The 24,603-nt window shown below is 45.4% G+C and overlaps 1 protein-coding gene across 1 annotated transcript in view; it reads right to left on the bottom strand.

Moving 5' to 3' along the window:
- The window catches only part of LOC142560287 (defense protein l(2)34Fc-like), a 373,011-nt gene that overhangs the window by 51,977 nt on the left and 296,431 nt on the right, over positions 1-24,603 (bottom strand). Inside the window, exon 4 of the mRNA XM_075672261.1 lies at positions 22,906-22,965. The gene's annotated coding sequence lies outside the window, so the exon portion shown is untranslated. The remainder of the gene's footprint in view (positions 1-22,905; positions 22,966-24,603) is intronic.

Below are 24,603 nucleotides of genomic sequence, written 5' to 3'. Positions count from 1 at the left end.
TTTCGCGCCCCATCGAAATGCGTTGGCCGCGGCCGTGGTTCGATGCCGCGATCTCGTGTTCAGCAGCGCAACCCCATATCCGATAAGCCACCCACGGCGGGTATCCAAGACTCGGCGTACATTGGTCGAGAATGTTTGGTGCCCAGTACAGTTTTCAACTGATACGCACTTGTGCGGCTGTTCTGCCTACCCGCGCGGGAGCACTAAAACCTACCGCTCGCTCCGATGCGAAGCTCACGTGTCAGGCCGACTCGTTTGGCTCCAGTCGCGTTACGCAGAGTTCCCTCCTATAGTTACTTCCTTGCCTCCATGGCAGATTGCATTGCCGAGGCTCAGGCAGCTAGCCTCGGCCATGCAACCTACCTTCCTCCGCGGTTTTGACGCGCACGCTCGTTCCCCCCAAATTCACGCTGCTGCCGCCTAATTCGCGCCGGGCCCACTGGATGCGCTCGTCGCAGCATGGTGACGGTGCACTTCCTGGCGCTGCGGCTGCTCCTGTGGCTGGCGCCAGCGCTGACCACGGTGGACGGCGAGCCGCAGAGTCTGACCGAGTTCTACACGCTGTACGAGGTGGGCCTCCGGTACCCGGCCAAGCCCGAGCACAGGCAGCGGCGTTACCACGCCTGCCTGCGCGTGCTCGACCGGTTCATGACGCACGCGCTGACCGTGGCCTTCGAGAAGATCGTCGAAGACAAGAAGCACACCGCCTCGCAAGTACGTATGTACGCACGCCTTGCCGCTGGCGCTGCGCTGGGTCACCGCGGGCCTCTTTTGGAAGCGTATACATAGAGGCGATCTTAGCGCGTTCGCACGGGAAGACACAGCACAGACTGACGGACGGACGGATACGCGCATAGACGGAAAAATGAACACGCACACGTGTGTGTGTGTATATATATATATATATATATATATATATATATATATATATATATATATATATATATATATATATATATATATATATATATATATATATATATATATATATATATCGGCGAACGGCGAGACAGACAGAAGCACAAACACATAGACTCACGGACGTGTTGATTTAACAGTACATTGCCTTGCGGTTGTGCCGATATATTTCGCTTGGCGGTCGTGCCATATGATCCGCCTTTTATTTATTTATTTATTTATTTATTTATTTATTTATTTATTTATTTACCACATGCCGCAGGCTATAGACGGGCCAGAGAAAGGTACGCAAAGAAAATGTACAACATGGTGGCAGGGTAGGCAAGACTACGAAAGCATAGATAATATTTCAGACACGTTACTCAATGTGAGTGATTGATGAACGTCTTAGTCTGTTCCATTCTATTATTGTTCTAGGACAGAATGTGTTCTTAAACGCATCGGTTGTGGCGTAGTACGGTGTCAAAGAATGTTGTTTGGCATGTCGTGTTAGTCTAGTTGTTAGTGGCGACAAGTATTCGGTGGTATCGACAGCAAGCTTGTTAGGAGCAGGGATAGGAATTGAAGCCACTGAGATTTTTTGCGTGAGTGGCTCGATAACTTTCTCTTTCATCAGTTGGGAGGAGGAATCGCACTGGAATACTTGGCGTAAATCTATATGAAGGCTTCTCTCTGTATTCCTTCAATCTAAATTGTTAATGCTGCCGTCAGTATTCGAGTCCCATACGACGCATACGTATTCAAGCGTGTGTAAGATCGTAGAAGTATAATTGATTAGTGCTGGAAGGAGCGTTATGCAGTTTGTCTTAGTATAAGCATAGTTTCCGAAAGCCGGTGTGCAGATTTTATCAGTGTGCAAGAGCCAGGATGGGTTGTTAGTGATAGCAACTGCCATTGCTGTCCGCGGCTTGAAATTTTATGTAAATATGACGAACCAATAGTGGAAGTGGAAGTGATGTGGTACTTTTACGGGAGGCACGAAGAAGAAAAATATTTACTGCTTTAATGACTACTGACCATGTCTGGCACTAAACGAGTGCGTTGTTAAGGCAAGTTGCAAGTTAAACTTGACAGTCGCTAGTACAGATTTCGCGGTACAAAAGACAATGTCAGCAAAAGACGAACGTATGTCAGTACGACCAGCTACAGCGGTTACAGTGTCATTAGTATACAAAAGGAACCGCACGGGACCCTGGATCGCTTTCCTGAAATACTCCCGATGTTTCTGCAAGACAGTCCGAGCGCTGCCCAATCTTGTTCCCCAAACTCTTTTCCGTTAGTTAAGTATGCATCAATTCGGATATTAAAATTTCTGAACAACCCGAAATTTTTCAGTTTAAATATTAAGGGGTCATAAGGTACAAGGTCGAATGCTTTGCTAAAAGCTAGAAAGATCATGTCTATATCTGGCCGTTGTTGTCAAGGGATGATGCCTATATAGTGTGTGGACTATTGTGATTAACTCAGTGATTGTTAAGGGGCCTTTTCTGAATCAGTGTTCGAAGCTTGTCAGGGAAGAGTGCTCGTCTATGAGTGAATTAACTTTCTTCGACACTACACGCTCCACATTTTACAACACATGACCACAATAAGGACAAAAGGATCATTAACTGAACTGGTTATTTCATTCTTCGAGGGTTGTAGCAGCAGAAATTGTAGAACACAGATACAGAAAGGAACAAAATGACAAGGACATCTACGCCCACGGAACAGACGTGGAAGCTACGTTCACGTTTGCTCGTTCCTTTCAGTGTTCGACAATTTCTGCGGCTGCAATCCTCGGATAATAAGGAAATTGATAACGATTGCTCCCCCCCCACCCCCCCACCCACCCATCTCCAAACAGATGCAGGACATATTCCGTGCCCTGATCCGCCAGAACCTGACCACAGCGGCCGACAAGAAGTTCTCGTTCAGCTCGCACACCAACGCCCGTTCGCGGCTGCTCTCCTACCGAAAGGTAGGCGAAAGGTTCTGCGCATGCGCGAACACGTGCAAAATTCCGTAAGCATGGCTTCCCCGCACATGTCTAACTTGTCCCGACCAACTTGGCCGGCCAACTTGGCCGCAGTCTTGATAGTTGCACTCTTACAGCTGAGACACGCGTTGTGAAAGCTTGGGCGGTGCAGGAATAACGACACCCAGCCGGCATATTGACCGTCATATATACTGGCGCGTAAAAAAAGAAAGAACAACGCGACGAACCTAGAAACATATACAGCGCTGACTTCCAACTGTTGGAAGTTGGCAGTTGGAAATCGGCAGTTATTCGGCAAATCGGCAAATTCCAACCGGCAGTTGGAATTTGGCAGTTGTAAGTTGGAAGTCGGCAGTTGGAAGTCGGCAGTTGGAAGCCGGCAGTTGGACGTCGGCAGTTGTAAATTGGCAGTTGGAAGTCAGCCTGTCTTTACGTTCGTCCTTTAGTTAACGCGCTGGTATTTGAAAATAATGGAAAATCAACTAGACCAAATTTCATCCCTAGTGAACTGCATGTTGGCACCCTAATTGTGACTCTAACCCATGGTCCGTTGTTTCGTTTAGAGAAAACGAGTGTGTGCGGAGAAGCGCACTTGCGGGCGTCGCATATCCTCCAGTACAATGCGGTACTGGAGGATATGTGGTGGAGAATCCAGACGTGATGAATCCTGTGAGGATGTGGTAGAGAATATGCGGTGTGGTGGAGAATCCAGGATCCCTTCACGGCGCGCCTGGCTATCGCATATTTCTGTCTGTGCAGTGATTTATTATCTCCTAAAACAGCGTGTAAAATTGCTCGGTACTTCTCTTCGGAATTCCACAGAAGCACTTTTATTCTATTACGCGAATCTGCACTTTACACGACACACCGTACGTTTGATACCGGCACAGACTAGTGCTGGTATCAAATGACAACTGGTGTCTGCGCACACTCTGGTAAATGCCTCATTTAGTTCCAGTTTACTTCCCGAGTAAGCTGTACCGAAATATGCAGCATGGTTGAACATCTAAACATTTTTTATAAAGGTTTATTTCACTGAATCCTTATCTGGGGGCCGCAGCCACGACCATGTATTACTGCAAGTTCAAGACAAAGACATCGGCCACCGACATCCCAGCATTCCAAGGGCGCCACAACGAACGTCCGGAAATTTGCATAAACAGTGGCATTAGATTTTGCTATCGGTAATACTGTAAGAAACTCCGAGGGATACCATGGCGACAAGAAAAAAATATCTAGAAGGAAGCCTGACGACACGCAGCTAGTCTCGGCAAGCCGCCATCCTATAACGCTGTACCCTCCCTCTTTCATTCTCCTTTCGTGGGCGTATCTGCCCGTTGCCATGGCGACAAGCAAGTGTGCTCGTGACCTCCGGGATGAAGCGGCGCGGGCTGATCTCGGAGGCAATTGCGTGCTAATTGATTTTGCCACTTTAACTTGCCCGATGGAATAAACCCGTTCGGCTTCTCAAATTAAATGTGGTGTTATGGCACGGAAAAACGAGCTAAATAAAGTAAAATCATAACAGAAATAATAAAGGAACCTGCAATCTGCGTTCTCAAGTAACCCATGCTAAATCGTGAAAAAAAGTCCACGTTATACCGACGCGCTTGTCGTACCAGCTTAAACGACCCAAGCGCCGGTTTTTCCGCTAGTATTCATCGTACGAAACCCTAAGGTTGTATCATTGCCTCCAAGATCGCCAGTGCTCGCCTTGTTCTTGCACGTGCCGACTGATTCCGGTGGCCACTGTGACACGTAAACCTAGCGCCTCCCGGCGACAAGCCTGTACCAAATATGTTACTGACACGAAATGAATCGCTCCGCGTTTATTTTCGCATGATGTGAGCGCCAAAATTGACAATTATGAAGTGGCTGATTCTAAAACAAGTTATTTATCTATGTATCTGCACTCGTTATCACGTTCTACTTAAGTTCCTGTGTGGAATGCGACTAAGATGTTTCACTTACTCAATCAAACTTACGTGGACAGTATTACACAGTAGTGATATATAGATTAGTGATATACAGCAGCAGTATCCACAAGGTTGATCAAAGGAAGAGCTGACGCTAAATGTAATTCGTACCACATGGGCTAAATTAAAATGACATTGGGGAGTTTTAACCACGATCTGATGATCAGGCACGCCGGAGTGTTGGGGAGAATTTTGACCCCCTGAGGTACTGCCCACAGGTTCCACTTCATAATTGGAACATCACTGCATATTCCACTTACCGTAAAACCACGTCATAATGAAGTTGAAGGGACGACCATAACTACTTCGTTACATCCATTACTTCATTACATATCCATTATTGCATATACCGCACTACGAATCTCCACAGGGATTTCAAGCAAAACTTCACCTACTTCGTTATATCCATTATTTCGTTATATGGCGTTTCTTTAAAACGAGGTTTATCTAGTAAAACCTACGTGCAACGGCATTAACCGTGTGCTATTGTTACGAAGTGATCACACGTTTCACAGGGTAGTAAATGTGCGTTCTTACATCTCTCTCCGATCGGAACCTTCACGTTGGCTCAGACTGTAAAGCTGAGAACGTTCGTGTTCCAACCTGAGAAGAACATGGAGCGCGTGCTGCGCTTCATCTACGCAGGCGCCGTGAGTCCCATTTTCTACTCTGTTAACCCCGATGCGTCTTTAGCCTACTTTCCGACTTAGCAGGCGACAACATAGCTCGCTGCCGGGCTAACTAGTTGGACTTGGCGCTAGTCCGTGTCTCGTTGTATGTTCTCCACCTCGTCTTCTTTGCGCAGTATATCCCTTTACGGCTAAGTTCAGCCCATAAGACTTCTATAACGCACCAGTGAAGTTGCGACTAAGCCCCGTATTATCAAGCAGCTCTCGACTATGGAAACTTCCTCCAATCAATTAAGCAGAACGCCACCCTTCGGGCGAGGAGGATGCTACACTTCTCAAGAATCGCCGTGCGATCTCAGTGAAGCGCACTGACCACTCCTGCCCAGGGGCGGGCGCTGTCACGCACTTAATCCGTCATAGATGAGAAACCTGATTAAATCAAGCACGCTGTTAAATCAAGGTGACTACTTTGCCCCCCGTTTCAAACACGATGTCAGTGAACGTCATCATCATCAGCGAGTGGAGGTGGAGCGTTTGAGCGAAGGAGCGTTCCAGAATACGGGGTCAAGTGACGTAATGCATACGTTGCTATAAGAGAGTACGCCCTCCCGGCGTTGCTAACTGAAAGTTGTTGAAGCTGGGCTGACCCTATCAAATACTAATTTTTTTTAAAGATGTTGCTCACCGAGTTATGCTGGGGCGTTGCGGTGAAGCTCGACAGCTGGCCGAAGGCGCAATGATCCAACATTCCTCAATAAAGGTTATTCAATATTACAGCGCAACATAATAGTGCACGTCAGTTTTCACGAAGGTATAATCTCTGCCTCAGGTGCTTCTATCTCAACTCCGAGTAATATAGGAATGCTTTCCCCGACGCACACCGAAAGTTGATCTGCAGATTTTTTTAGATTTAGGCGTCGCATTATTTTAAACCGAAGGGCCGCGAATCGGGAAATTACAACAGTGGGCATTGTAGCAATGACTCTGCAGACACAACATATGTAGTTCTTGCCGAATGAGCCCACTTCAAGATAGACGGAAAAACAGAGAAACAGAAAAATTTAGGGCAAGAGAATGAGGACAAGCACAAGCATCTTTCTGTGTTTGTCTGTGTATCAAGAAGTGCGCCGCTTCCCTACTTTCAACAAAAACATGGTTAACCACTAATTAGCTCACCAATGTCTCTAGCAAGAACGGATAACACGATTTAGGATGCTAGTTTACATTGTTGCAGAGTCATGCTTCTATATTTAGTTTTTTTGCCGCCTGCTGCAGCGCTGTAACGAGGCATTGACTAATCTGCTCAGGGGAGATTGAGTCAGCAATTCCAGAACCTATTTTTAGTGCAGCTTTTGAAAAAGGATTAAAAAAAACGCTGGGCCCTCTACGATGTAAGCAGTAAAATCTGTTGCATCATCCAGCGTGCTTGTTCTTCAAAAAGATTTCCTGCCTTTACTCTCCTTGCTTTCTGTCTCTCTCTACGGTACACTACAGCGAGTTAAAACCGCCCCTATACGATACGAGATGCCGCAGTTAAAAACTGTGTACTAACTGTGACCATCTAGTGGCGCCAGAAAATCATGCACGAGAGCTTTTAGCAGGTATTAAAGGCACACCAAAGACAAACGATTCTTTGAGCTGTGTCTGTAAACTAACCTTTAAAATAAAGAAAGAATAAATTCTTGCCACGACAGGACTCTTGCTAAGCCAACAAACTTGCAAAAAGAGAATACAGGTGGCAACGCCACCTTGAAGTTCCCGCGCAAGTTAGCCGTGACGTCATTGATTTTGACGGCGCCTGTTCAGGTCTAGACGATTTTCATGTGTTGAAATGAACTACACTGCACTAAAAGAGCTAAAGGCTGAACTTCGGAATTTTCGATACCTGCGCCGAAGCCACGACGATGCAAATGCGAGAAAAATCATATGAAATCGGTCACGCTACACAGACGCACCGGCCGTGAGTGTTCGGAGCGGAATTCGAACATTGGACATTTTATATTCAGTTTGTTTACTAATATTCAGTATACTACGGCCAAATTACCGAAAGTAGAGTTCTTCGAGAATATTCTACCAATAAAAACTGATTCGGCGTTTCTCTTAAGCGTCCCTACAAAGCTTACTTCATGTAGCTTTCGTGTCGTATGTCACAGCGATCGTCACGTTTATTTACAATAAGAAGTCGAGAAAAACAAAAAACTTCATTTGTATACGTCAACGATTCTACGTTATCCCGTAAGGGTAATGGTGTTAACTCTGGTAAAAACAAGCACTTATAAGGGGTGCAAAAGGTTTTTGCTGTCACATAGCATGCCTCAAAATATAGCGATGTGTGGATAATCGAACGTTTCGAATAACTAATCGAGTAGTGTTCTATATCGATTCGGTCTTAAAATGGAACAGTCGCTGTTAGAAAACACGAGTATTTTTAATGGAATTGAGAACTTACGTAGTGGAGCAGGCTACGGCGCTCAGGGAGTCATGCTTTTTACCGGCTATACATTGAACATTCGCACTCTGGGAATAGTGCTGTACGTGCGGACAACTTGCTTGTTTGAACTTAATGCTCCATGTGCGCTCTTGAAAAAAAAAAACGATACAGTCATGAATACTACGACGTCAAACCGTTTTTATAGACAACTGCTCTTCATCATTCGAGAACTATTCAAATTGTACTCGATATTCGATTCGATTCGCTCTCAAAGATTCGCGCGTCTCTTGCGAAATCGATGGAAAAATGTGTGGCGCGACTCGCAACGCTACGCAAGAAGAACCAAAGTGTTCCTCTATCTCATTAACCAATCTCGTCGTTCCGCCGGTGGCCAGTTCGACTTCCAGGGCACCACGTTCGTCGACAATCTGCTGGCGTACGCCAGAACTGGAAACGCGCACTACTGGAAGTTCATGTCCGGATTCAACGCCAGCAGCTCCCAGCTCTACGTGTGAGCATCTCGACGGACGTACATTGTTTCTCTATTTCCAGCGACCGTTTTTCTTTTTTCATCCGCTAACCACTGTTGCAATGTTATCGCTTGGCGCAAGACGAGCCTTCATATACTGGAAATTCTTCGCGAACGTTGTGCGAATAGGGAAAGAATCTGGTTTGTACTCAGACTGCATGCGCGACTCGAATGCGAGCGTACACCCTTGAGCAAAAGTATAGGGACCACAGGGTCACCGAAAAAACAGAATTTATTCGTAACTAACACGCATACGCGGAAACTGACGAGTGCACTATATAATCCGTAATGTCAAGTTTGGACTCCAGTCTTTTATTTCTAGTGGCGTTTACAGACCGAGGAGAAAATGAGTTTTATCGTGCAATCCCTGGTCCGTATACTTTTGCTCCCGGGTGTACATTCTAGAACGTGTGCGGGCACCAGCGATAACGCTGGAATGTGCGGCGAGTCACGTATAAATTGCCTACGAGCCTGCCCTGCAGATCAAGTTTTCGTCGACGGACGACTGTGCTCGCCATTGTCATCATGCTCACGAGTGTTACTCTATGAAGACAAGGTCTTCCTAGCAGACTTCACACGGGTTTGGCGTATCTGGTATCTGCGTATCCTGTAACCACTTCCAGGAAAATGAGATAAACGGCTGTTTCTGCGCCTCCGGGACGTCCTAGGGAGTCGCAAGAGGTATAAAAATGTAGGTCACAGCGAAACAAGAAGCCATAATTAGTCGTAGGCGCTAAACAAGAGAAGGTGAACGTAATTGGGCGTGGAATACGGTACGAATAAAGTACACAGTGAGTAAATAATGAACCTGAAAAATAGAAAGAAGATACATGATGTCTACATTTATACGTTGAAACATTTTAACCACCATGTATACGTCGACCTTGTCTTATTTAGCGTCTATCCTCGGTCTACCGGCTTTTTTTTTTTCAACACAAGTTCGCCCAATAAGAAGTTAGTTTCTTGACCCGAACTTGTGCCACTCTTGCTTTTCACCGTCACCACGATGCTACAATATACATATTTTACTTTTCTTTCTTTGCTCGAAGCATTATTTCGCTTATTCCATGCAATTCAGTCTAGGTAGGCTGCCTGGCCTTGTTTCAAACATTTTTAATAAAAAAAGAAATTGTGCAGATTCCATGCATCGTGGGAATCGGTGTTATGCGAAGCATTTGGAGGGAACTGGCTATCGAGAATCTAACATCCTAAGCTATTATTTTCTGCTATTATGTATCATCATTATGCATCCTATTATTTGCTATTCCAGTTCACATTCGATTCGAAAACTTGATTTTGGAGATGTTGGGCAAGAGAAGACAATTTTAAGGTAGCGTTCGAGTGCTGTCATTGTGGGCTGCTAGCGGTGCTGCTTTTCTCTTCTTTTTTTTTTCCCAAAAAACCAAACGCACGGAACTAATGTTGATGCATCGTGTGCACGCTTTCGGTATTTAACGATCTCGTTATTTGGACTTATTGGCAAGAAAATCGAGAAACTGTTCTTGTAAAAGCCCTAGATGATGCCATTCGTGAATCGAAAAGTAAACTCGCCCATTCGAATGTGGGAGGTGGGAGGAAATCGAGTCGCGACATTGCGGAACCGTTTGATTGCGGTGTGATAAGCGTTTGCCGTTGGAACGCATATACACTGTGCCGATAAACTCACGCCGTACTAAACCTCCGCAGACACACGCCGCTCCTGCTCAACCCCGATGCGTCGTACGTGTACGACACCAACACACTCGGTAAGTCTCCGTGAGATGGGGATGGGTCGTGCGTGCCGTGCAGCCGAACGGCCTTACAGGCACAAGCGGATTGAAGACACAGGCGGATTGAAGGCCAACTGGAGAAAAATTTTAGACTACGTATAAAAAAGCCTAGTTAATGATAGCAAATGTCACTCACAGCGCGTACAAAGACAGGGACCAAAAGAACGACGAAGACAAGCTTTCGATCCCTGTCTTTGTACGCGCCGAAAGTTAAAGATCTCCAGGTGGTCAAAATTAACCCAGAGTCCCTCGCACTACCGCGTGCCTCCTAATCAAATCATGTTTTTTGGCACGTAGAACAGTGGTATGGCACATTCAGTTTGGTTTGGCACATTCAGTGGTATGTATTACTCACTGATAACAAATTTAGCTAAACTGAAATTTTGTTTCAGTTGGCCTTTAAAGTCTCTAGATAAGTTTCAAGGCATTCTTTCATCTACAGCCGCCGTACTTCTGGTACTCATCCTCGCCCACGCGTGAGTGGCTTTAGTGCGGTCACGTGACATGGAAAAGGTCCCAAAGTTCTTAACGTATATAGCCTGGCTTGTGCCAGCATACGCATAGATAAGGTTTGCTGCAGGAAATAGTTTCAAAACGAGCATTCATGACAAATGTAGTTAGGACACAAATTAGACGCTATATATATGTGCTTCTGCACGCGCGTTGACAGGTTTGGAACCTTTTGGAGGCGCTAGCGGCGCTTCATGCAAGAGGACGATTAGCGGAATAAGGACGCGGGAAAGGGATAATGGCACTACACTGAAACCTATTATGGGACCTAAAGGGAAGATCTGTAAATTACCCACTTTTCCCTCCTGAGACTTTAATTAGCACAGCAGCCTCTACTGAGACATTCCGTATGCAGTAAAATACTAATTGTTTTCCGAACGATTCCAGTGGAAGTTACAAGGAATTTATACGGAATATTCATCCGAATTTATTAGTAATTGCGCGAGAAAAATACAGGAATATGGAATATTGGAACGGCATACGAAATGTATTAGTAGGGTAGGCAGTTTAATCTTGACTTAGGTCGTCGCATATATCACAATTGGAAAAAATTTAAAAAGCTTAAATAGAAAGAAAGAAAGCAGTAAGAATACAAATCCTTAACTCTGCACCAAAAACAGGTATAGCAGTTTTATAACTTGCATCTGCTAGAGGATTCCTGGCGAACCAATGTGACATATGAATTTACAGCTTATTATTACGATGTTTACGAGGGTTCCGCGAAAACCACACTCGCAAACTAGTATATCTCAGAGCTGTGCGTAGTAGATCAATTTTTGTCCGGTTTAAATCTCGTTTATACAATTATGATACCCTTTGTTACTGTCGAATGACAGAGTTGTAAACTAGATACATCAGTCTGAGATTTTGCAGTTTACAGGAATAAAAAAATAATACCGTACCATTAAATGAACATCTACTTTCTATACTTAAGATATGCAAGTTTTCCTTTAAATGCTACTAACCTCATTATGAATGGCAACCGTGGCTGCTGAGGAGAACGATATCCCTGTTCCCATAGGTTTATATACGAACGCATAAAGTAAGGCTTCCTCTTGACTCGGTCACGCGACACTTACAACACTTTCGGTGACTAAATTTTTGCGTGCTGTAACGACAAGTAGTACACGTTCTATCACCAGCTTTAAGAGGAAGCTGTACCTCGGTACCAACTCTGATTTACCTAATGTTGGTGCCCCCACCCACTCCCCAGCGAGGGCTTTCCGTGGGAAAGAAGAACCGATCTCGAAGGCCTTGCCTTTGCTAACTGCATGCACCAGAAGCGACTCCAGAGCTACCGGTGTGCGAAACGCAGCATTTCTCTCTGAAACACAGAAATGCTGTGTTGTTTGTCGCATTGAACAGAAAAAGCTATATTATGCCAACGGTATAGGTGACAGGATTTTGATTTCAGGCCTGACTTTTCGACATAAATTTGATAAAGTTGGTAAGCTAAACAATGAAAAGTTTACATCTTAGGTGAAATGGCTACAACGATCAGGTGGGTATTGAAAAAGTCCTGCTCACAAATTAGTCGCACGTTTCAGAGCGACACTTAATACATAAATTTTGACAACCTTAGATGTCCGAGTAAGTACAGTTTACGGATTTGTGACTTTTTTTTTTGTTGTTGTTCATGAGAGGCTGAGTTGTAAACTTCATAATTTAGCGGTCCTTTTCTTTAATTTCCCGTTTTCTATTAATCATTGTAAAACATTCACGGCGTAACTAGGAAACGTAACACCTACAATTTGTAGATTCCAACGTTCTTTCTTTTACTTACAAGAAACCTCATCAAAATCGGTGTGGTGAATGCCGACAAACGCTTTCCTATGCAATAAGGATACGAGACGCTCAAGTCTATAAAGCGTCCGCTTAATGCGGTGTCGTGCGTGGGTGATCGGCTGCAGTACTAGGTGCGCCACTGGAGCGAGAACCGGCAGAAAAACCCCGCGACCCGCGGCGAAGAGTGGCGGCCTCAATGAATCGCGCGAAAAAGCCGCTCCACCGTGTTTCAATTATTTGCCGCCAGGAGGCAGAAGCAGTGCGAGCAGAAGCATGCTCTCTCTATACACGCAGCCTCGCGCTGCTATCAAGGCACCCACTCGTAGCTTGACAAATTCACGCGTGGGTCTACTCAGTCGGACTCAGACCGACCCGTAAGTACGAGTGAGCGAGCTCGGCGAGTGGAATTTTGGCCAGTCCGAGTTCGACTGAAGGCCCGGCCGTGTAGAATTTCGGTGAGCCCTGAGTCCGAGTCAACCCTAAGCAAACAATATATTTTGTGAGTGAGTCAGAGTGAGTTCTGTTTATTTTTGCCGGACGTATGGGCACTCTAGAGCAGAACAAAGTTTGAGGGGCACGAGGCGGAGGGACGAGGGGGAAGGGGGGGAGGCAGTTGGGAGTCTATCATCGCGGGCATGGGTTTTCGGAGAGATTTCAGCGCCATCTATCCCAGTTTTGAATGGCGAAAGCGAAGAGAGAAATTATGATATCCATCTATAGACAGCAGCAATGGAACTGGATTTCCGCGAAGAGAAAAACACATCCCTAATTGAAGAAACATACGATCTCCCATGGGCACCTATCTGGGAAGCGTGAGCCAGGTGCCCGATTGTCTCGTGACCGTATTTTTATCCTCAGCACGCCAGGCTATTCACTCACATCACCGACTTTTTTCGGTTATTCCCACATACTGCCGCCCCTTTCGGTGCTGTAGCATGAGTGGAACACAGAAAAAATAAATAAATTGCCGCAGCTGTAAACGCACGAAACGAACAAGTTGAATAATTAACTTTCATGCAAAAACAATAAAATGGGTTGTTAATAATGGCTGATAAGGTCTAAAAACTGGTACAGTGACAACAGACGCATGCCTCCTGATAATGAATTTCAACGATCAATTGTTCGTGGGAACAAAGTATACTTAAAGGTGTTAGTATGCGCCAAGAAAGCCATCCTCTATTCAGGAAATCCCCTGTTCCTGGCTTTACGGTCCCGTGAAACCATTTCCTGGTTTTGCTGCTCTCCCTCAATTGTAGCATTGTAATCTGCATCGTATCGTTCACGAAACTGACGTTTTCCTTCATTCTTTAAAGAAACATTTTTTATTCCTTATACCATGTACCAAAGCTCTTCAGTATAGTTCAATCATGCAAAATCTTGCTTTGTATCCGTTTTACTTTAAGTTTAGCATGTAGCAATTTTTGACACAGAAACACACACACACATAATAAACAAGAAAAAAGCCAAGAAAATAGCCGCCTTCCACCTGATTTTCTTACTTTCCTTTCTTTTCTCTTACTTTTTCTCATCAAAGGTGGCTACCGCAAAGGCAGGGAATTCAGTCTACGTGATCACGGTCTCCTGTATATACTTTACAATGCGCATCTAGTCCCTCCGCAACGTACGGAAGCCAATGGTTCACTGCGGCAGCACCCATGGAGGAAAAAAAGAACGCATAAAGCATGAAAGGCCGTCTAGCGACAATTTTGGAATCTATATAGTCATAAAATGCACAAATGAAAGGTTCGTGGGAAACAGGCCCTCATCGCGTCACAGGCAGACGCTTCATTTCCAGCCGCCGAGCCCGCGGACAGCACGGTGGAGAGTAGAGCAGGTGACGAGGGTGTTAGTGTAAGCTACCCCGAACCAAACGATGCCGTGAAAAATCCTTCAAATTTGGAGGACCAACTTTCCAAGAGTCAACGCCCAGACAGGCGCTGAATCTTGGAGGGAAAGTAGGTGTACGTCAGATGAGGCTGCGGTTCACTGAGGCTAGCTGCATGAGTTCACACCCCCTTGTTAACGGGATAGCGTTAAGGGTCCCATGTCGCAAGAAATCCGGCGTCCGCCGTCCTGCGTCCCATGTCCAGCGTCGACCGTCATTTCGCAAAGCAACTAATTTCTAACCACGCATACCCAACCACTCTTCTATCACCAAAGTTGCTTACACCTTGTCTTTCATTCGTTACGAAGTTATTCCTGAGAATTTTTAAAATGACAGCCCAAAAACATCATGGAAAAAAAAAAAGCACCGACAGCGCATACCTTTAATGTTAGATATTCTCAGGTTGTTCTACTAAAAGTGCGAAACGATAACAGTAGATCGGCCAACGCAAGAGACCGAATTTCTACCAGAAAGCTCGCCTTCGTGCATAGCGCTCGCCGCCAGCGTTTCCCGGTAAACATTACGGTTACATAAGCTGCAGTTGCCGGGAAGCGTGAAAAGCAGTCGGGGATCTTTCAATGCTATCGGCGTTGCACTCTTCAAAGGCGAAGCAAAAGCGTCCTCCAAATTTTTAATTTTTTCCTCCTCATTATGTACCTGTTTTTGCCAGAGCACAGATAATTAGCCACAGAGAGCACAGAGAGCCAGCCAGTTGGTACCAACGGTACCAACTTTCATTGGTACCGTTGGTACCAACGAAAGTTGACAGGACCCTAAAATAGCCCATACACGTTAACCAACTACTGGGAAAGCGGCGCCATCTCAGTGACCTGGAACAACACAAACCCGGGAGAACACAAATTGACAAGCAATTAACTGTTTCCAGATTTTTTAGGGACTGCTCCTGCAGATCTCGCCCGCTTCGGAATCCTGTGCGCGAATAAACCTGCTCGAAGCAGACACGAGGACGTGCGTGGGTACGGCACCAACGAGTGAACCTTTTTAGCGAAAGCTCGATGAAAGATTCGCGAAATCGTAGAACGAGACCGAAATTCCTTAAAGTTGGCTGGTATGCATTAAGCATCTCTATTATCGGCATCGTATTTACCATTTTTCTTTTTGTATTTTTCACGCGTCACCCGCCCTCGCATTTGCTTTCAGTGATACCGCTGAGCATCATGTACGACCGCAACATCGACGATCTCGAAGTCAAGTAAGTCGCAACTATTTCACCTCCGATTCGCGTGCGTCAGCGTAATCTTCGGCTTGTTTAAGCAACAACTGTCCCTGATTTTAAAGAAGTAAGGTGTTGGAGATAAAAATATCGTTCTTGCTGATCGACATTCATCAGAATGGCGGACATCTGAACTGGGGCGACAATCGCGCCTGCGATTTCTACTTACGAAAAATTCTTGTGATTAGCTTTATAATTAATGTGTTCAAGGTTCAATGTGTACACTGTAGCTGCAGAATCGAAGACAACGGATAACAAAAGCACAACTTTTTAGTAGAAACTAGTTCGTTGAAATCGATGACTTAGAATGCGCTTTGCAATGCATTATTATTAAAGTTTTTAGTTACCCGTCTTCTTTAGTATTTTTTTTTTTTTGCTGGCTGAACTTCGTTGCTTTAACCTCGACAACACTACTGCCTTAACTAGCGATAAATTTGTGCTGTAGACTTCTGAATACACGAGGTCGTATAATTTGTTGAACGATTAAAATTATAGTCTTCTGTCAGGCCCTCATTGCCTTCAGTCACTGCATCATATTGAGATTTTATTTAATCTGAAGGAATATGTTCAAATAACTTTGATCCACCATGGTTCACCATGTGTGACTGATAATCACTCACATGGCTGGTAATAACACAACCAACTGACGAACGCGATTCCACGCTCTTTCTTTGAACGCAATATATCAGGTAGGGCTAGATAAGGACCACATAGGGTAGGACCGGATAGGGCTAGATCCAGTCAGCATAAATACCCAAGTTGGTGGACGAAGTCTAGCCGTCGCCGTAGCACAATTGGTAGTGCGACGCACGCGAAGGTTGTGGGTTCGCCTCCCACCGGCGACAAGTTATCTTTTCGCCCACTTTCATTTCCCTTTTCTTCATTATCTTCTACATTACAATTGAAACGATACTTAATTTCACCGACGCTTCCCTCGGCTTCATTGTCTGTTGGCTTTATGTTGGCTTACCTACCTCGTTTCCATTGGATTCTTTTTTCTTCTTTTATAACATACTTGTTTTAACACGGCAAGCTGGGCGAGTTGGTGATTGAACATGTTCCTAGGAGTGGGCAGCGCAACCCGGAGAGAGAGACAGAAAATGTAAACACGTGTAAAGTGACGCTTACAAGAGTGAAAGTGTGTTAGCCTATCCTGCCCTTCAAAAACTCAGTTTATCCTGAAGAGCGACAGAAGTGTGGCTCACGCATGCGCCCGAGTTTACATGCATGAAGTAGGCTTCCACAATCTCGCGGTTGATTTACATTTACATTGCACGTGTTTACATTTTGTGTATATTTTAGTCACTTGTTTGAAAAAATAAACCAATTGTTAGACTGCGCTCGTATCGTGTACTTCATTTTGCCTTTCGTCCGGGTTGCGCTGCCCACCCCTAGGAACGTACTTGTACCATTTTCATCATGAGATGCGTACTTCCGTCACTTCTGATTGTCAACTCCCCTTCATGTACTGCCCACACGGGCCTTTGGACAAATAAATAAATATAAGTAAAAAATAAACGTCCTTAACCTGCCCTGATGAACAGTGGGCGAACCGGGAAAGCTAGAGCCAGAAGACAAACGTCATATCGCAAGAGGAACTTGTCTTCCAACAGGGCGAATACGAATCCCCTTGTCCACAACATTGGCTCCAGGCTCGTGCTTCCCTTGTCCATCCATTGTGTGCACGCACTTGTGTACCAGCCTTGTTAGCTAGCATGTTCATCAGCCTTTACCGACGAAAGCAGCGTGCTTCCTCTGTCCATTTTCTGTTCGCACGCAGCGTATTCCGCAAGGTCAAGCTCGCCTTCAACATTCTTCGAGCCATGGTGAAACTCTACGACGTCATCGGTGAGCGGCACGGGAATGGAATGTTCGCGGGGCGTGTTCTGGCTACACACTCTCAGGACAACTTTTTTTTTGCCTGCAGTGAAGGGAAGACTACGGAGGCAGAGCACGCAGGAATGTCAGCAGTTTCACATTATCATTCGCGTTAGCTTAAGCTGGGAAAGCGGAGGCATACACATGTTCTCCACAACAGCAACAAATTAAGACAGAATAGACCTTTGATGCATTTCTTGCGCTTAGCCGGAGAAAAGAAATACCAACAGAAGAAGGTACAGCTGGTGCTTAAAACTGATTTACTACCCTGAGATTACGGCCCACAGATGATGCAGCAACAGACAGAAGAGCTTGAATCGAAGCGCATGCGTGAGGTCACTCGTCAACGATGGGTGGCACTGCGGCACAGACTCTTCGACGCTGATAAGTACGCACTTTCATTGTCAGTATGACAGAAGCAGTCGTAACACATGCATTGGACTACTATTCGATACTTGTTTCGACATCTGAGTTACTTTGACGGGCTTTTCTCTTCGGCGTTCTGGCATACGCGAAGCATTCGCAAGCACGCAGCAAGCTACGTTGACTTGGTATCACAATCTGGTTTCACATGAGTTCCGCAAAGTAGGTTCGGCATTTTTTTTAAAGGTTCCGCTTAGTTGGTCGAGCTTGTGTGCAACGCGATCAAGACGTTCAACTTACTTAGTGTAGCTTAAGTGGAACGAAATTTAGAGGGATAAGTATAGCAGCGGCAAGAAGCTCCACCAATGGAAGAGCCGACACACAAGAACATTTGTTGCAGATATAAAGCAGTAAACGAAAAGATATGACTTTTTTGTTTTTTGCTGTCATTTGGGTCTCTGTCCCTTTGGCGGAAGCACAAATCGGACAGGCAACCGTGCACGAGAATCGCCTATCCCTGTACGCGGGCTTCCCTAAATTTATCTTTTAAGGCAGCAGTTGTAGTATCCGCTCGGTGAGTTGCGCCGACTTATGGGTATGACTTCCAACAACTTTACTAATGTAGCCATCACTGTTACATTAAGTCAGCTATTCTTTTTTTAAGGGAAGGTTTGCAAACGATACATTAATACACAGTAATCGTCCGGCGCGCAGGGTCGGTGATGAACGAAAAGGCATTCTTCGAGAACTGGGTCAGCGGCTACGCTCTCCTGAAGACGAACGACTTGGAACGCTGCATCGCGAGGCAGTACAGGCTCAAGAAGAAAGAGGTATGTACATCGACTCAAGCTATCAACTGTCTGCTTTTTAAATATTTTGTTTCGTTATAATGAAAATTCGCTAGTTTCTTTTTTCTGTATAATTAAACGATTATGAAGGGGGGGGGGCGGTATTGTCATCCACTTGAGCGTAGCACGAAGCTACAAAGGCGTTAATCGCATTCGTGTTCTTCAGAATGTTTCGCTTTCGAAGAAAAATTCGCCCGGTAAGGGATTCGAAACCGGAACTATGCGAGGCCTTTACAGGGCGGCGGCTGTACCACCTGATATAAACAGGATGCTGGCAGATCACAGAGCGAATTATTCGACAACTCGAAGCACTGGGGCACCGAACGTATGACAAATCAGTTTTGCGGAAGGACGCAAGCTTGAGTCCACCATGCGTCGTTCCGAAGAAATTATTTTCCATATAAACGAATAGCGTACTCGAGCGTACGTATTAGGTGAGCGGACTCTCACCCACGTGCCATCTTTCCCTCCAGAACCCTCTCTACCAGAGGCCTCCGATCGCGGCTGTGGAGAACTTCGCTGACTTCATAGGCATGGCGGCAACGATAAAGGTGAGCAGGGTAGCGGACTGGCGACTGCTACGTACTGCTATTCTTTTTCCACGTGGCAAGCGAAACAATTTTGCAAATATCTCCCACTTACTTAGTAGAACATCTGCGGAACGAGATAAGAAGCATAGCACAGGCAGCGAGCCACACCGAAGGAAGAGCCGCGGCTAAAAACAATTCGTTCCGCAAGGCCTTTTGAGAGCAACATTTTAACGCGATTAATATTCTCAGGATACTTAACGCACATTTAGGTGTGCTTCTATCTGTGCTTCTCTATGCCCCTAACTATCGTCCTGCCAGCCTGCGTCACTTGGTTAGGGACCCATGGTCGAATCGGTCGAGCTGCTGTCCTGAGGGAATGGGGTTAGAAACACAACCGTCGGAACAAATTGGGTCACTGAGTGTGTAACACTGTGTATGAAGATGCTCTTCAATGAGCATCTTCAGTGCCACCTTAAGTCACTGGGTAGGTGCCGTTTTTCAATGAAGAAAAAAAAAATCTTTAAAACCTTTTTCGTTGCTGGGCGAAATCAATCAGCGCCATGTATATTCATGCAATCTTGTCTGAGCATATATATCTATACACGCGTCACGAGCGGACTACACGGTGCTATATGACACAGGGTGTCTAGAGAGATGACAACTGAGTCGATATCGTAGGCAGGGAATTGCTATGGGATATTCTCAAACATGAGGGGATTAACGACGAGTTCCTGGAGCTGTTGAAGGAGATAGGGACAACAGAGTACAAATCGTATGGCAAGACCGCAAAAGCAATGAAGTTGCGAAAATTCGCCGAACACTGGAGCAAGCATGTCTTCTGTCTCTATTGGTATTGACGCTGCACGTTAAAGGCACCGAAAGACGACTGGAAAGCAGTGAGTTAGGTTATGATCCGTAATGGGCGAAAGGTGGAACAGAAGGTCCCTGGGACGATGTATGCGGACGAGGTAGTGCTACTAGCGGACAATGCGAGGGATTTATGCACAGAGACTTGCGAGTGTAATTGGCAATTCAGCGACGAACCTAGGCCTTAGATTTAGCACAGAAAAATCGGCAGTTAAAATCTTTAACAGAGAGACTATAGCACTGACGCGGTATCAATTCAACATGGAAGTCATGCTCATAGTCAAGCAAAATAAGAATACCTGGGCGCATACATCAACGAAGAGAAGACCTACTCAAGCGTCCACCAAGATAACCTCAAATTTCAAGGGAAGCGGAATGCAGCAATACCGAAACATAGATCCCTTTAAAGCTACATTAAAGATTTAAAGATGAAGTGGTGCGTGGAACCTGGAAAGGAGCAATGGCGCCAGCGCTAACGTCCGCAAATGCGATTCTGTTGCTTACTGTAGAATATGTTTGTCAGGGTAGCAAGTTAACTAAATATCGGTATAGACCAGCGCAAAACTACAAATGAGACGAAGGAGGCATTCCAGGGTGATATGGATTGGGCTGGCGCAGAACAATATTAGTTTGAAGAAAGACTAAAGAACAGGAACAAGAAGATATGGCTGGCTAAAGTGCACATACATATCTTCCTCAGAAGTGTGGACACGGAACGGAGGAAGACGTAAAAAACAAGTTGACAACCAAAACATGGTACCAAAACAACCAAACAGGCACGCATGCGCAAGCAGTCAAGAATTAGCGATACCGTTTCATTTACTCGAACTAGAGGAACGGAATGGCCCAGCTCGCGCCATTCCAGGGAAGTTAACAGGAATGGAATTACGGGGATCTACGCTCTCCACAATTTTGCACAAGCGGTCACACACACACACACACACACACACACACACACACACACACACACACACGCGCGCGCGCAGGCACGCACACGCACGCACACACGCGCGCGCACTTGGCTTACGTAGAGTATTATTTGAATTAATCAATGCGATCGAGGATAAACAGTTCGGCACAGCGAAGTGTGTACCAAGGACGTTTTGAATGTTTCTGATGCAAAGGCGACAAATGGCTCATTGAGCGAAAAAGCCGGCGTCCGGCGTCTGTGGCAGCGAAACGGCACCTAAATTCTCATTGGCTGCGACGCCACGTCACAGCGCGCGTCGACCGAGTTCCCGTTGGCTCCGGTGGCCACCGCGGCCAGGATTTCATCACCCCCAAGATTGTGTTTAGCAGCGGGACGCCGAAGCCACTAAGCGACCACGGCGAGTTGGGCATTACAAGTTTAACGGGCGATTACTCGATGAATGGTACTCTGTTCTGACAGCGCGCGTTTACGCCTGCCGCCTCGGTTCCTTACGCACCTGCTTGGTCGTCTGCGCAGTACTTCCGCGAGACGGTGCGACGGAAAGCCTACCCTCGAAGCGACTACCGTCTCCAGGACTTCAAGCTACTGTCGTCAGAGCAGCTGTTCTTCTACGCTGTGGGCGAGGTATGCAACGTCGCGGGCGGGGGCGATGGACGAAGGCCGCGTGTGTATGTGCCCACTAAATCCTCGCGAGACTCAGTTTAAATTGCGCTGCACATTGCATTCAATCTTAACCAAAATTAACACAGAAACCCGAGCTGCCTGCTTGAGGACAAAACCTCATGGGACATGTAATGCTTTCGCATTACTATGTGCCATTTTCGGAGCAAGATGCTTACACACAGAAGACTTCCGGTTAAACCCTATGCAACCAGCCAAGTTAAAATAGCCTATAAATTTATAGAACCCTTCAGCTGGAACCAGTTTTGCTGTAGAGTTAGGATGGATTGAAAAGTGAATTTTATTGATAAGTGCAGCAATAAAAAAAAGTCCATACATGAGCTCGACGCGTGGCGCACGTTTCTATATCTGAACACACCAAGGATGTGTGCCTACAGTATACTATGCGACAAAATAATTCCTCTTTCTTGGCTAACTTGACTGTCAAAAATTCATTACCGGAAGTTTTCTGGCGTCATGAATGCACTACTGCCACGAACAGCGTTGACAAAAACTATGCATACCCATTCGAGCGAAGGGTTTTCAGCGCGCCCGACCTCAGATGATTCTGACACAAAACGGTGGTCCTCACCATAGACAACCTCCGTATCGACTCCAGTCACAGGCACGAAACTTCTCTGTATATTTCTTCCTCATTCGCATTAGTCGGAAAGCAAAGCAGTATTAATGACGAGTTATAATGCAAGCGCATTTTATTTTGACTTGATATCACCGTTGCCAAAAGCCATAGGTGTCGTGCTAGACATTAGGGGCGGCATTATCGCAGTAAAAGTGATTCCAGGGCAATAACTAACGGACGACTCGGAGTGAAATTGAAAAGTGGTTGAGCAAAAGTCAGCGTATGTGCCCATTTGGTAAGTAATTGGTCCGAATCAAGCTTATCTAGAATTCCACACGTCGTATTTGCACATATCCTCACGAAACGCGAAAAAAAGAAAAGAAGGGCACGTGATACAATGGCATTGGAAGTGGGATCAATTTAAAGACACTCCAGGTCGCTATCACGGCATCGGGCGTCTTGTCACGAAAAAAGTGCAGCTCGATTCGGCTGGCGAAAGACATCGCCCAACTCACGTACACCTCACACAGTGTTCCTTTGTCAAACACGACGCGCTAAGCTGGATACATTTGACGCGAACCCAGGACCTAGAAAAAACACTTACCAGCATCGGCAGCGCCTCGCAAGCAGATGGCCACAGCGTATCTGATCGTGTAGCCATAGCCTGCAGGGAAAATAAATATGAGCGCCTGCACACTTAAACTTGCATACACAAATGGCCACAGCGTCTTCAGGCTTCATTGATTAACAGAGTTAAGGAGCAGATGTTCTGGAGAAAATATCTCAGCCGATATACTAGGAAGCTATCGCTTGACTTTTGCGCTCATTGATTAATGACTTCACTCATTTGCAGCTGACACGTTTTATTTCTGCATTTCGTAGATACCGAATTCAGGGAATATAGTCAAAAGCTCGTCTTACGACAGCTTGACAAAGTTCATGTATACTAAGGCTGACAGTTTTGAATAAGTTGGTATTGACGGGATCAACGACACAAACTTGATACGTCTATAATGCAAGTAAATACAAATGTAACACTATGATTGACACTGCTCACAACACTAGGCGTCAAAAGCTTCAAAAGAAAGAATAAACAAGTGCAACACACAGTTACACAATCATTATGCGCTGGTTTTTGCTAAATTTTTACTCACTAGAGCATGTTAGGCAGCTTCGAAACGCACTGTTTTCTCAAATACAACAGCTAGACAGTGTACAAAAGTTGATAAAGTCTCTTGTGTGCATAGTTCATTCTAGTGACAATCTTTTTTTTTTGCCAAATTACATGGATGATGTTGCATTAGGCTACAGGCAGATGCATAGATGCTGCATCCTCGATTGCGACGTCAGGTGCCTCATGAGCGCTATTCGTATTAGTCACACTGTGGGATAAATATGTCTAAACCGCTGACATGTGGTTTCAATTACATTTTTTTTCAGTTACGAAGTGAACTTGTGCTAATTTTTCAAATATGATTAAAGCCGGTGTCAAGTACAGAGTGTGCAAGGTTGGTCTCGGGAAGATAAACGTCTTGATTTTTAAAGTTCAGTTAAAAAAAATAAGAGCATCCTGGATATTCCACAAGAACTTCCTCTTGGGCAAGCTCATGCTTAGGCTTAGTATGCACATTCTTGGCTCAAAGTACGGAGTACGAAGCAACGGAACCCAATCCTGTTCCTTTGTTTATTGATGCGTACTTTGCGCCTGTAACAACGCCAGTAAGCATTCTGGACAACGAAAGCAGCCTCGACGTCACCGTTAGCTGAGGAGCATGCTTCTCCGCTCGTCTTCGTGCTATTCGTGAGGTCGCCATAGCAACTAGGCAATCACAGCAAGAAACTGTAGTAACGGACCGTAACACAAAAGAAAAGAAAAGAAACCAAGTAGAAGAAAAAGTCCCTACGTACTCCAAGTGGGAAGACTGTTACCCGTTAACGCCGTCAACGTATCGAACGTGGCGCTATTATAGAGTTCCTAGGCGAGCAGGACATATACGCCGCTAAAAAGACGTGCTTTCAGACGTATGATTAACAGTTTTCAATGAGATGTTCTACGACAACCTTAGGGGCAGTCACAGTTTAACGCATTCTCATTAAAAATAGGCATTGAAAATTGCACCCAATTCGGCGTACTTGTAAAAACTGTAATGAGCAAGACGTCTAGGAACAAATAGGGCACACAACATCCACAGAGAAACAACGCAATGTTGGAATTTCAATAACACGAAGCTTCTTTACGTTTTGTACTAACTCTGTATTGATTTGGCCGAATTTATAATCGCCCTCTAGTGAACCTGCTCAC

This window comes from Dermacentor variabilis, chromosome 10, assembly GCF_050947875.1.
Source record: "Dermacentor variabilis isolate Ectoservices chromosome 10, ASM5094787v1, whole genome shotgun sequence".
NCBI lineage: Eukaryota > Metazoa > Arthropoda > Arachnida > Ixodida > Ixodidae > Dermacentor > Dermacentor variabilis.
Note: the sequence above shows the minus strand (reverse complement) of the source record. Positions and strands in the feature narration are given on the sequence as shown.